Source organism: Protopterus annectens, chromosome 1.part2, assembly GCF_019279795.1.
Source record: "Protopterus annectens isolate FY-2018-M chromosome 1.part2, PAN1.0, whole genome shotgun sequence".
In the NCBI taxonomy this organism is placed as follows: Eukaryota; Metazoa; Chordata; order Ceratodontiformes; family Protopteridae; genus Protopterus; species Protopterus annectens.
This window is the reverse complement of record NC_056727.1, coordinates 1,149,462,031-1,149,477,030: the sequence shown is the minus strand read 5'-3', so window position 1 is coordinate 1,149,477,030 and position 15,000 is coordinate 1,149,462,031.

The window sequence follows — 15,000 nt, the reverse complement described above, 5'->3', positions numbered from 1 at the left end:
CCCTCCTTAGGCTCTTCCCGTTATCCACCACTGCTGCATCTATGCTTTGCTTCATTAGAAAAGCTACTGAGCCTGTTCTCTGTCTCCTCAAATATGTCTGAAACAAATACAATAAAAAGCAGTGGTACCAGGAAAACACCATTTAGCACTCTGCTATCAAGTTCCTTATTCCTGACACTGGTCTGCTCATCAAAACCATTGTGTCTCACTCTTCAATGATTCAGCAGCCCAGTTCCTCGGTCTCTTCCTACCTTAAGCCTTCCTAGCAGCTGCTTGTGCAGAAGTGAGTTAAATACTTTGATGCAGTCTAGGTAAACCACGGTTATTGATAAAGCATTGTCAAGTTCTTTTATAACACACCAAACTACATCAGTCTCAAATGACAGCTCTTTCTGGCCATGCTCCCAAACTGGTTGATGTACTGGAAATTATAATCCTCTAGGAAAACAACCAGACTTTTCCTGTCACTGCTGTCAAGTTAACAGGATTACAGTTCTTCAGATTTTTACCTGTTCCTTCCTATAAAAGAGAATCCTTCCTGCTATCTTCCAATCCTCTGATGCTTATGGTAGCACCAAAGAATTTAGGATGCAGCTGGTCTGGGCTCTGAGCTTTTCTCCCATTTTTCATGATCTCCCCTCCATCCCTGCACAGCCTAGAAAGGTCTGCCTGTTCAAACCATTCTACCAAGTCCCATTTGACTTGAGCCTTTGCTGCCCTCATTAATTTGTTGTCCTTATACCTGCCTCCTTATACAGTACCTCCTCAATTTCCTACCCATACCCTTTCTCCACTTATATCAGATTATCATGTGTAAATACTGCCTGCATGATTAAGACAATATGAAATATGTCAGATGAAATACAATGAAAATTATGTTTTAAACAAAAGTGCATGGTTTTAAAGGGATGGTTTCTCTTCTAGTAATGGAACCACAGTAAGAATAAAAACACTTAAATTAACAATTAACCCAGTCATTCAGAATGAAAGAAAGCAGCAGAAAGAGAGATTAGATGCAGCATAGCAGCTGGTTACTGAAATATAAAGTAAATGGGAAAAATATAAATTAATACATAAACCCAAAAAGAAAAATGAGAAAGCCCTGGTTAGATTGGGACATACCACTGATTCTGAGATGGAACTGGCTTCCACAAAGCACTTGTTACGAGCTCTGGATACCAGAGAGCCCTGATGGAGAGAGAAATGCAATGGGAATGGAAACAAACGCTTTAAATTACATATAATATTCACAAACAGCATTAAGTGATGACAATGCTGACCATACGAACATATGAATATGCTTATAGGCAAAACCTTTCTGGTATACCTAATCAAAAGCAGGTGTGAGTATTTGCATAGCATCAGTCAGAACTGTCAAAAGAGTCATCAAGACATACTGCTAATAAACTGATAAGCTTGTACTATCATCCCCACAGTACTAGATAAAGGTGATACATAAACTAAGGCTACTCACAGTGACAGCTCTTGAGCTCTGAGATCTGTTAACTTTAACATTCGTTTTTATACATTCTAGTGCTGATAATGTAATAACATATTATGGTTTGACATTTAAAAAATAAATAAATAAATAATTGCACCAATTCTCACATAGTGATTAAATCTATCAAATTCCTGCCGCTTATGACACACCTGGTATTACCATTTTGTGAGGCATTACATCAATTTAGTCAAATATTTATCCTTGGGCTACATTCACAAGCAAAAGAAAAACACACCACCCTAGCATCATTCAGAATGTCATCACTAATTCCAGTTTGATAACAATGCTGTTCTTTACCATTCTCCCTAATGTTGAGCAGGCCATACTGATCATCCCTATTTACACCGTGGGGCTCTACATACACATGCAATTTGAAAATAATACTTCAATGAAAAATATTAAACATGAACCATATTACACTAGGCAGTCTGACTCAGAAAAGTTCTTGTACTCTGGTTAGTCTCTTCAAAACTGCTGCAATCTTATCAGCGGTTGAATCAGCTTTCAAATACAATTTTAAGAACATTACTGAGAAAGGATGTAGTGCTTTAGCAGCAACATTAAATGTACAAAATAGGAGAAGTGCTATTAAACTCACCATGGATACAGAGTGATCAGGTTCCTGGAAATTTCAGTTAGTATTCCATTCCTTTTTAAAGACAGACAGAACACTGAAATGCTTGTTATATATATTTAGTACTGGTTTTAGGTAATTTATTCTACTGTTCCCTTCACCAGATTGTTTCCACTCAGCTCACAGCATTTTTAGTATAAAAGTGGCAAAAGTGAATGTTGTAGTTATAGTTTAGCTCTAGGAAGGGCTACCTCTCCCTTGTACACTCGGCTCGTACCAAGTCCAGATGACTTCTGGAATTCAAATTCTGCGCGTGAATGCGAAAGATGAAGACGTAAACCATCGGTCACATCGCAGCACATATGGAGAAGACAAAACAAGTCGCAAGCACCTGTTCCGTTTGTACGACTGGACGCAAAGGGCGTTCTTGAAGAAGAACACCCTTAAAAAAATTTTTTTTTAGATTATAAGTAAATTAATCTTCTGGCCAGCCAATTCCAGGGGGGTGCAAGTGCACCCCCTTGCACCTGCCTGTGGGTGCCCTTGGGTGCCGGACCTGCTCACCATTCCGAGGGACACCAGTGGCACTGGTGAGATCACAGGCAAGACAGTCCCAGGCTTTCAGTTTATATTGGGAGCCCTGGTACTGGTCCTGCAGTAATCTCACATCATGTTTTTTTACCAGGAGTCTTACCATGACCTTGGACTCCTGTATGCCCCAGCGCTGCACCTGAAAGCGCATGCCCTCACCAACACCTGCCATACTGCCTACAGTGGGGAGCTGCAACCAGTTATGAACTGTATTCCCACCTGTGGGGTATAAATATGGCCAATTTCCTGCCCTTTGCCATGATTGGACAGTTCTGAAAAGGCTGAGCTAAGCTAAGCTATGGGCAAACCTGCTTAACTAAGGTTGGCAGTGCTTAAAGGGACAGGTGCTAAGCACAGCTTATCGGTGCTCACATCTACTTACATACAGTACTTCCTGCTTAGCATTTACATTTCAGCAATGCTTACAGTGCCTCAGCTTAGCTGAGCATAACATAGCATTATTTACCTTTCATTTTTTGGAATATCATGATGGGTTTCATTCACCATTTAGCATAGCTTATGATATGTATGCTGACATTCCATAACATCCCCCTATGTGCTTTTCTGACATATTACATTTTGTGTGACTGCATGTATGGGACACTTGTGTTTTTATGGGGGTTTCACAACTTCAATACACTGACACCTCACATCTGGCACTAGCTGCTCTGTTTGGGAAATACTTACTACATAAATATACTAAAATATTACATTTTTAGTGATTTTGAATTAGCTGTAGTGTGGCTGGAACCCTGACTGATTACATACAAATCATACACTCTTAACTGCTATACTCTTGCACTATGGCTTCTAGTAGCTGTCTATTGCTATATAACTTCTTGGACCATTTAAGCTGGTCTAAGCGTAGCTAAGCAATGGGCGCACCCATGCAGCTATGCTTAAACTCTCCTGCTGATGTGAAAAAAAAATATTACGGACACATTTTAAATAGTGGTCTTACAAACTTAGACAGTTGTTAGAATAATAGGTTTTGCATTCGCATGTATTTTCTGAAGGGTATGACATCTAAAATATAGTTCTTTCATTATTTTCTAACTTCATTCTTTATTGATATGCCACTACTTTGGCGGTGTACACTTATTTATTTCATGGCTGTACACTATAAGGCAGGCATCTGCACATTCTCTGGGGATCTCTACTGTTGGGGGCTTATATTCTTCTGTGAAAAGAGTGATCTTGCTCTTTTTACATTACTATATGGGAATTCTGGTGTGTGGGGGGCATGTATCTTGTGAGAGCACTGCTCTCAGACACAGCCCCTACACTCCTACAAGAACCATGTCCATTTTACAGTACAGCAGTGCGCCTTCATGAATATGCACGGCGTGCTGCCGTGCTGTACGCGAACGATCCCTTTCATGCAAGAATAATCTATTCCTGCATGGAAGCTTGCTGAATCCCGGGGCTTGACTTCTCCTAGATCTCTAATTATTAGGGTTGTTCCTTGAAAATGCAAATGCTTAGTTTTAAAATCTGCTTGGGACAGTGCTCCTGTAAAAATAGGAGATAATGCTATTAATTTGATAATAATTATTCTTTTTCACTTGTGGGCAAAAAGAGAAGCATGCATCCCCTTCTTAAAACAAAAATTAAGAAATCTGGCAGCAAAGCTCATTTGATCTTTCCTGTCAGGAAAGGGATATCAAAATGTTTGATACTTTAGATGATGCAGTAACATATATGGAAAAATAAATAAAATAAGATAAAATAATTGATGACACTGAAGAGATGCACTGGAGCATTACTTTACTGAAGAGGCATACAGCAAGAAATGCTTGGATAACACCTGAAAATAACAAAAAATTAGAAACAAATGAACTAATGTTATACATTTTATATTTTATTGTCAGACCAAGTTAAATTCATTTAATAACTTGGAACACACAGTTAAAATAGTAATAATTTCAATGTAACATTTATATTCTATATTCTGTTCTCTTTTTTTTCTTTCTTTCTTTGTTTTTTCTTCTTCATAGATAATTAAATATACACCAAAACATTAAACATTTTCAAAGTTAAGTCACATATACAGTACGTTTCCATTTTATTTATTTTATAGTACTTTTCCCTTACACATATTTTATATCCTATTGGTTTAAATATTATTTGGGGGAAGGGGTTGCCAAATATGTAAGCACCATCTAGCTTTGTATATTTTAACAAATTGTTTGCTAATAAGACAGGAAAACCAGGATTGGTTTGGTGCTTATATATACCCTGGGATTCAGGAAGCCGTATTTTCTGTGCAGGAACAGTGTAGGAGCTCCTGCATGGGAAATGGTTGCAGAGCAATCCAGGAAAGTGCATTTTCACATGCATGAGTGGCCCTACTCTTTTCCAGAATGGAAAACCAGCAAATATGCAAATCACCTCATTTGCTGGTGAAAATCATACAAATGAGGTGCTTTTGCAATCCAGCAAGCCACCAGGTCTCCATGCTAGAGCAGTGTCAGTGCAGAAATGTATTCAGAAAATAACCGAGTACATTTCTGCATCTGACAAAACGGAGTCATGACAGCTCATGTAAAAGCATGTACTACGTTTAATACACATGCCAATGGCCAAATTTAAGGCCATTGGCATTAAAAACAGATTTTTTTTTGGCTGATCTCGGTGGTTTCAGCTTAGGGCAGCGGCGCGCAAACAGGATCATGCCGAAAAAAAAAATGGCAAAAGTCAATTTTAAGTGAATTCTGCATTTTGCCATTATAGTCAATGGCATGCAGAATGTAAACAATACCAGGGAGCACTGGTTGTCAAGGGAAAAGGGTCTGTTTAAGTACAGTAACTAACGACCTACACACTGCGGTATGCAAATGAGGGGAGTTATACTGAATCACAGATTTCTTCAGAGTGTCAGCTTGAACCTAACTGTGTAGGTACAGCAATAGAACAGTACAAGTCTATGAGCTGAATGACTTCATAAGGGGGTGTGTGTCATACTTTCTGTAAGCTCATTGGATCTCTGTGGCCCATGTTTGCCCTTAGCTAAGCACAGCCAAGTAAGGGGGTGTGTCAGATGTGCCTGAGCACTGTGTACATAGCCTAAATGGGTTTGCGAGCCATGCACTGAGTTTTAAACAAAAAAAAAATAGTAAATGATAGCACTGTTTACATTTCAGCACTGGGTATGCACAGCATGCCTTGGAGTTTAAATAGGGAGGAACTGGAAAGGGGAAACAGCAGTAGGAAGGCAATCAAGGAGAACTATCATAGCTGGCAGGTGAAATGTATCAGAATCAGCCAATTACACAGGCAGCAGCCCAGCACACAATTATAAACTATGCAAACACATTTCAGTCTGTTTTTTCCCACACACTCTACAGCACTGGTGTATACAGATGGGGAAATTTTACTAACAAAATGTTAGGGGCTGCAGTCGCTCCCATACATCAATATGTGCAAGAGGCTGAGGGTGGTGATGATTTGTATGCTGATGACCATCACACAGTGAGGAGGACCAGATGAGTGTACAGACCCAGGGTAACCTAGTAGGGGCTACATGAGCTGGAGATAATGGAGCGCTATAGGGTGGACAGGGACATTCTACATCAAATTGTTGAGCTGTGCCAGCGCCACCTCACACACAGACCCAACAGAGGAGAACCCATCTCAGTGGATACCAAGGTATGTGTAAGCTTAAGAATACTAGCCACAAGTACCTTCCAAAGGCCAACTGGGGATATCATGGGGATCTCACACAGACATCAGCATCCAGGGTGCTCCACCAGTTCCTGGATGCCATGTCAGCACATGTCGGTGAGCACATATATTTCCTCAACACCCGTAAGGCGTTGACCAGCAATATGTGTCTCTTCCACCAAATAGCAGAATACCGTGACATAGTGGGTGCTATAGACTGTACGCTCATACACATCAAATCACCACCCGCTGAGCAGGGGGAGGGTCTACATAAACCGCAAGGCCTTCCCCTCCGTCAACTGCCAGGTCATGTGCGATGCCCAGGGCATTATCTTGAATGTGTGTGCTGGCAGCCCTGGAAGCTATCATGACTCCCACATCTGGCATATGACACAACTGTAGCAGTCATTTGCCAGTGGAGACATCCCATATTGCTACCTAGTGGGGGATGCTGGCTACGCACTGGAGCCATGGCTGATGACACCCCTCAGAAATGCACACACACCTGAACAAGAACTCCATAATGAGGCGCACGCACAAACCAGAATCATAATAGAGCATGTGTTTGAGATGCTCAAGTCACGGTTCTGATGCCTGGACATATTCGGTGGAGCCTTGCAGTACTCTCCAGCTACATGTACACAAATGTTCATAGTATGTGCCATGCTACACAATATGATCCTGCGGAAACAACTGCAGCAGGATCAGCACGGGGCAGGGCCACACAGCCCCCACCATTGCTAAGGTCAGCACAGGCACAGAGGGACTCAGAAGAGGAACATCCTGAGCCTGCCCCTGTAGGCAGAAGAAGACATACTCAGTATGCCCAGGCCTTGGCAAAGAGGCAATGCATAGCACCTACACTGACATGGTAGGGACCCAGGGAATGACACCTCTCTGACTTGCACATACAGAAAAAGGGATGACAAACATGACACTACATGTGCTTTACCATGTATAGGGAGTGTACTATGTGCATCTGACATAGTCAGCCCTCCAGCACCATACTCAATACTGGCCCACCCACAAGGTAAGTCACCCTTCCTATCAATTACTGAATGAAGTGGTATGTTCTGCTAGTTGTATCTATGGTATGGACGTGAGCATGCAAGGGGAATCAGGTGGCTGAATGGGATGGCAGCAGATAGTGGACACATATATGGGCAGCACAAAATCCATAACAAATACTGGTGTCAACATACTAGGCAGTACTAGACAAGGTGACAAATCCCACTGCAGTACATTGGTGGCCCCAATAACTGTGTGTGTCCATAGGACACACACATGCATGTCAATAAAGCTCACATACCCACCACCAGCCTCAGCCAACAGGACAGGTGTAGATACCCAGAAAGAAAGGCTAGGCTAACACCTCCATTTGATGGCAATGGTGAACAGACCCCCCCCCAGACCTACACTGACAGACTACAACAGGTCTGGCAGTTGCATGGAGTTCTGAAGGGTAAGAAGTCTGAAACTGAAATGTAGGTCAATAAAACGTAAGATCTGTACTCTACTAATATGCCTCCAGTCTGCATGATAGGTCAGAATAGAATATGAAATGGAAGCCAACAGAGTACCTGAAATACTAGTATAGACATAGCAAATGTTTAAAGGTGTCAGGTGTGCCCCCCCCCCCCCCACAATCCTATGTAGAAATGCAGTAACATGCTAGTGTGAGGTGTAATAACAGCGGAGCACAGATTACCCGAGCTGGCCCAATCTACAGGATAGATTGCTGCATGTCTACAATATGCAGGGGTCTCTGTGTTAGTTTGTTGTATGTTCAATATTGTCTGGAAGTGGTCAGCATGTAGACATGGAGGGTTGTGTCTTAGTGGCCTCTGGGCAGTACTGTGGTTGACAGGGCCATGTTCTGACAACTGTGGTGCCAACCACAATGCTTCTCAGCAATACCCATGTCAACAGCCATTCATACTCACTGTCCAGATGTCAAAATCTGTCACCGTCTGAAAGATGGACATGCCATGAATGTGGGCACATACATACACACAGTACACAGGTGGAAGTACCCTATACAGAGTGCATAAAATGTAACTGTCAACTGCACACACCTTTGGAATTGTACATACAGGTTAGCAGCACATTAGTTGTCAGTGTAGTATAGAATACTGATGTAGTCTGGCCAATCACTGGCAGACCACAAAAGGCACAGTTATGAAGTAACGAGAGACTGCCTGTGTCCCTGGACAAGGCAGCAAAAGGGGAATGTCCCAATTATATCTGTGAGCCAGCTGCAAGAAGCTTCCATAACATGCATGCACTCAGCTCACCCCACTATAAACCACAGGTTTATCACAGGTCATATCCTTCCTGTTGGGAATGAGTACACTATAACCCCACATCTGTATGGGGATACCCATAGAATGCAGCATGCTGAAGTAGTGTCCTGTGCAGGGGTGTCCCTAGCTGTAAGCAGCACCATGGCTGCATCCAGAGCAATGGATCAATATGGACAGGAAGTGGGTCTATATTAGAACATCAAAGTTTCAGAACTTCGAATGTTCTAATATCGACCCCTATTCAGTGAAAGCTGAAAACATCAAACATACAGAACAGTGAATTTTTTCCTAGGGAAAAAAATTGCTGTTCCAAAACACATACACACAACACAAGCACACCAAACAAACAGCAATCCACACACATACACCTAAAATCTTACACCTAACCCTACACTAAACTATACACACACCACTAACTATCCACTTACCTTAACCCAAACCCTAACCCTAAGGTCCGTCACTATCGCACACTCACCTCACCCACGCCCTAACCCTAACTCATCTGCCCCGCCCTAACACTCATGTCCACACAATCGCACACTTACATGACCCGCGCCCTAATCCTAACTCACCTAACCTGCCCTAACCCTCATGTACACACAATCACACACATCCCTAACCTGCACCCTAACCCTAACTCACCTATCCCGCCCTAACCCTCACATCCACACAATCTCACACATACCTAACCCCCACCCTAACCCTAACTAACCTAACCCGCTCTCAATCGCACACTTACCTGAACCCGACCCGTAACTTTCCACCACAGAGATGAAAATACCGAAGCAACAGAAATGGACAACTGAATTCTTTCCCTAGACAAAAATTTGGTTTTCTGTTGTGATATTCAACTTTCATGACTACGGGTCGATATTAGAACATTCTAAGTTTTGAAACTTCAATGTTCTAATATAGACCCCAAAAAGTATTACCATTAACACCTTGCACACTTACCCTGTCACCCCATAGGAATGCTGCCTGGGAATGTAATAGTGACATAATGCAGTGGCCTGCTACAGATGACCTGCATCACTACCAAATGGCCTATAGTCCTCTGTCAAAGGCCTGTGCCTCACCTGTAGTGCCAGTGTATGATATCTCATGGGGTCCTAACTAACAACCTAACACAGTGAATAGAAAACAAATGCAAGGCCATGTTGACAAATCCCAGTAGCATGCCCCCCATTTCCTACTGCATGAACTGTAGACCAATTCTTAAATACCACTGGGATGAAGGGCCACCTATAGGGATACTTCTCCGATATCACTCGCATAATGTTAGGAAGAGGATAGAATAACTGGGGGGGGGGGGTGTAGAAGCATGGACGTCATGGAGTGTGTGAAGTCTGAAACACTGATGTGTGCCCATACTACCCCTGCCTGCAAACCCAAAAATGGGTGGCTACAAACCTGCTAGTAAACCACAACGTGAAGGGGAATTGACCAGATATATGAGCCCTGCCTCTGGGTAACCTGGGTGAATCTGTACAGCTGAGAGGTATGGCCGCAGCAAGATATGGCCACTCTAAGTCAATATATTTACAAGAAGGGGATCCTCAGCCACCAAGGTTCTGGACCATTTACACAAAGCCATCAGCAAGTGTCTGTAGCTACCCCTCTAGAATGGCAGGAGTGTGAAAGAATGTGTAGGCTGAAGACCACAATACTGGACTCATCTTCATTCATCTTGTATTTCCCAGGAAATAACTGTGAGCAAATAATCTTATCTGTCAGTAGTTGATGACATAATACATTACAGTGTTAAGCAGTACATATGTCTGAATATCTCTGCTAACACCAACCATGTAACACAAGCAGCACAGACAGTAATAGTTACAGTATCCCTCTATCTTTCACCCATTGTGACTCCATATTGTCAACCTATCTACAGATATCCTGCAGAAACAGGTTGCTAGCTGTAGGTGTAGAACACCAAAGCCTGGACTGGAGTACAACCCTACCTGGAACTAATTCACACACTCAGTACAGAAGGTCATACTGGGCATGCTTCTACACTTAGAGAAATGAAGCCCATGTCTGACAACACAGTGGACTATACATATCTGTCATTTGCAGAAGTCTGTGCACACACACCAAATTGCACACCAATTATGCTTCACACACACATTGGATAGGAATGCTCGCACATATCTAAGGCCAACAGACTATAATATGTCAAACATACACACACACAGATGTGGGAAAGAGAAAGACAGACAGTGACAGAGAGAATTCCATTATGCGGTCTGTCCCACCCACTACACAACCAATTGGCCTATATCACATGATGTGCTGATGTCAATCACTGTAGACATTCTTTTTGGTAGCCCTCAGCCCTATAGTGTCTGTGGTGCTTGTGATAACTGTGTAACACAATAATACAAACAGGTATTCATGTAGCATTTGTAAATTTTGAAGGTAATGCTACTTACTGCTAGAAGTCTAAACCTCAAAATGCACTCTCTCGAGGCACTCCTAAAAATGGAGAACATTGATATCTGTGCAGTAACTGAGACCTGGTTCAAGGCTCCGTAGAGCACCTCTGCAATACCAGGCTACAACTCTTACCACTCTTTTTGGCCACCAAACCAGAACTGGAACACTAAAGGTGGAGGAGTGTCCATATTCACCAAGAATATTCACACCACCAGGCTAGTTGCCCAACACAATGCTTCTGAAATTCTCCAGGTGCAACTAACACTAATTAAGACTGCAATCCAAATTGCTGCTTGCTAGAGATCCCCCTCCATGCCCCATGATTCTCACTACACCTTTCTAAACATACTGGAAAATATTAAGATACAACCAAACACCCTAATACTGGGTGATTTCAACTACCCTGGCATTAACTGGGAAAAGTACTCATGTGCCAACACCTTTGCCCAACGGTTCTTGGAATTCATAAACTCCAATGCCCTGGCTCAGTTAATCCATAGTCCCAACAGGGGCTCCAATATCATAGACCTGGTCATTACCAACATGGGAAATCGATGCTCCACACCTATGGTCACCCCCCTCGTTGGTCAGGTCTGACCATAAGCTAATCACCCTTAGCATCCACATCCCCCCCCCCCCCCAGTAAGGAAACCTCCATAAAAAAACTTCTCCAAAGCCAACTTCATGCTACTCAAGTCAGAAGTGACTAACTTCATGATACCCATGCAGATGGGAACTGAATGTTCGACTGCTGAATCCTACGCTAAGGCACTGTACGAGCACATCCACTCATGCATGAATCGTGCCATCACAAATAGAACCAAGATGCTCTCCTCCAAAAAAAGGAAGCCAATCTGGTGGTCCCCTGCCATAAACAAACTTTACAACAAAAGGAAGAAACTGTTACAGAAAAGAGGAAAATACCAGGATGCAAAAAACTCCCTTACTAGCCTCAGTAAGAAACTGAGATGCCTCATAAAATCCTCCAAAGCTAGTTACGAAAACAAAATTGCCAAAGATTCCAAAGACAGCCACAAGGCATTCCATAACTATGTTAAGAATCTAAATGGCAATGCTCAGATCTGCTCTGAGCTACAACAGAATGGCATTAAATATATTGATCCCAAGGATATTGCCAATATCCTGGCAGATCAATTCAGTGCCAAATTCACCCCCCCCTCACCCCCTAAATGGCCCATCTCAATACCGTAAGATTGCCAAATTCTGGTAATGGCCAAACAGGTAAACATGCACTCTCCAAAGCAAAGAATACAGCATCCATGGGTCAAGATGACATCCCGGGCTGTGTACTACATGAACTACAAAATTAACTGGCACCTCACCTAAGTGTCATGTTTAATTATAGCCTCATCTCAGGCTTTGTGCCCACTGAGTGGTGCACAGCTACAGTTTTCTCACTCCACAAGGGGGGATCCACATTGGATCCTGGGAACTACCGTCCCATCAGTCTGATGAGCCTGATCTGCAAGGCCATGGAACATATTATCATGGAACTTATAAACAAAGACATTGGCAACCTTCAAGCACTGGACCCCACCCAGTTTGGGTTCGTGAAGGGCCAATCCTGTCTCCTAAACCTGATTGACTTCTTTGAATCAGTCTCCAGAGCCGTGGATGAGGGTAAGGCAGTCTGCACAGCCTATCTGGACCTCGCCTAGGCCTTGGACACCATCCCCCACTCTGGAATTATAGATAGACTTACTAAGCTGGGCATTAATCCCTACATCACTCGATGGGTTGCCAACATACACTGTAAAAGTAGCTGACTCCAAATTTAGCTCCAGACAAGTGACAAGTGGAGAACCTCAGGGTTCAGTCCTGGGACCGCTCTTCTTTGCCATCTACTTCTCTGAAGTACAGGCCAATACTAAGGGACTCTGGCTATCAAAGTTCATAGATGACTGCAAACTGGGAGACATTATTGAATCCCCAAATGATGTGGATACTCTACAAAAAGGCCTTACAGAAACAGATGCTTGGTGCCAAAGCCATGGGCTCAAGCTCAATGCCAAGAAATGTATAGTTATCCCCTTTGGGAAAAAAAACATGTACCTGTGAATTACCGCATAGATGGCAGTACACTAAACACTGAAAGTGTGATAAGAAACTTAGGGACACAGGTGGACAGTGGTCTCACCTTCAATAACTACATTGCCACAACAGTCAGGAAATCCTTCTATGTGGCACACATCATCACTAAGGGCTTTTCATCCAGAAAAAAGGAGGTCATTGTCCCACTGTGCTCATCCCTCATTACACCCATTATAGAATACAACGCCCCATTTGGTATGTACCTCTCAAGATATCTGCAGCAACTGGAAAGGCCACAGAAATGCCTCACTAAAAGAATCACAGGCCTAAAGTAGATGCCCTACGCTAACCACCTTAAACTCCAGCTATACTCTGTCACATATCATCTACTCAGAGGTGATCTCTGCTTAACATACAAGGCCATGTCAAACCTAGAGCTGTTGGATATGCTACACTTAAAGAAATCCCAATCCCTCAGAGCCACATGCTCCAGGGATCTAATCCTTGTCATCACAATAAACAAAACATGCTGGAGGGATAGGTCCCTGACCCAGAAACTCCCCAGACTCTGGAATAGACTGCCCATACATGCCAAGCAGAGTGCCTCTTTGACTCTCTTCAAAAGGAACCTTGATGATTGGATGGGAGAAAGGAAATTCACCCTGGGGATCACATCAGTCACCCTGCTAGACAGGGGTCCAGGGAAGTAAATAGTGTGGGAAGAAATAGCTATGGAATTGTTATGGCTAGGCTTGTATAGGCCCTAGGGCCGATAGCCTAGTACCAACCTATGAACCTATGAACTCAGTCCTGTCAAATGTGAAGTTGTGTGTGAGTGAGTGTGTGTGTTTCCAGAGGAATGATTTATGGCCCATTCACACACACTGCACTTCCCATTGCCCATGTTTGCACTTCTGCTGATGTCAGTCACCTTGAAATAACCCTTTGGGCACGTCTCAGCCATATAAGCTTTGTAGCGCTCACAATAACTGTGTAATGCTGTAGTGTAACAAACTACTTAGGTAGGAGTTCAAATCCCAAACATGGCAACTGTTAAACTGTGTGTGTTTGGAGAAGAGTAATTATGAGGCCATTCACACACACACTACTCCTCCCATTGCCCTACTTTAGCACTTCTGTAGATGTCCGTAAACTTGAAATAGCCAATTGGCAAAATCTCAGGTCATAAATGCTCTGACACATGCAGTAACTGTGTAATACTATAGTATAGCAAACTAGTTAGGTAGGAGTTCTAATCCTGGTCCTAGCAATTGTGAGAGTGTGTGTGTCTGTGTTGACACTTGATTTTGTGAACATTCACACTTACTACACGTCCCTTACCCCTCCTTTAGCACTGCTGCTAATGTCACTCAGCTTCAAAGATACTTTTGGATAGCTAAGCTCCATGGTGTTTGTGATAACTGTGTAATACCATAGTGTAGCAAACTAGTTAGGTAGGAGTTCTAATTCTGCTCCTGGCAACTGTGAAAATGTGTGTATTTGTGTGAGTCTTTGATGACATCTGGTTTTGTGGACATTCGCAATTACTGCACTTCCCAGACTCCTCCTTTTAGCACTGCTGCTGATGTCACTCACCTTGAAAGATACCTTTGGGCAGCTCTCCAAAATATACAGCTCCATGGTACATGTGATAACTGTGTAATACCATAGTGTAGCAAACTACTTAGGTAGGAATACTAATCCTGGTCCTGGTAACTATGAAAATATGTGTGTTTGTGTGTGAGTGTGTGTGTGTGTGTTTGACACCTGATTTTGTGGATATTCACACTTACTACACTTCCCATACCCCTCTTTTAGTACTGCTGATGTCACTCACCTTCAAAGATACCTCTGGAGAGCTCTCCAACATATAAGCTCCG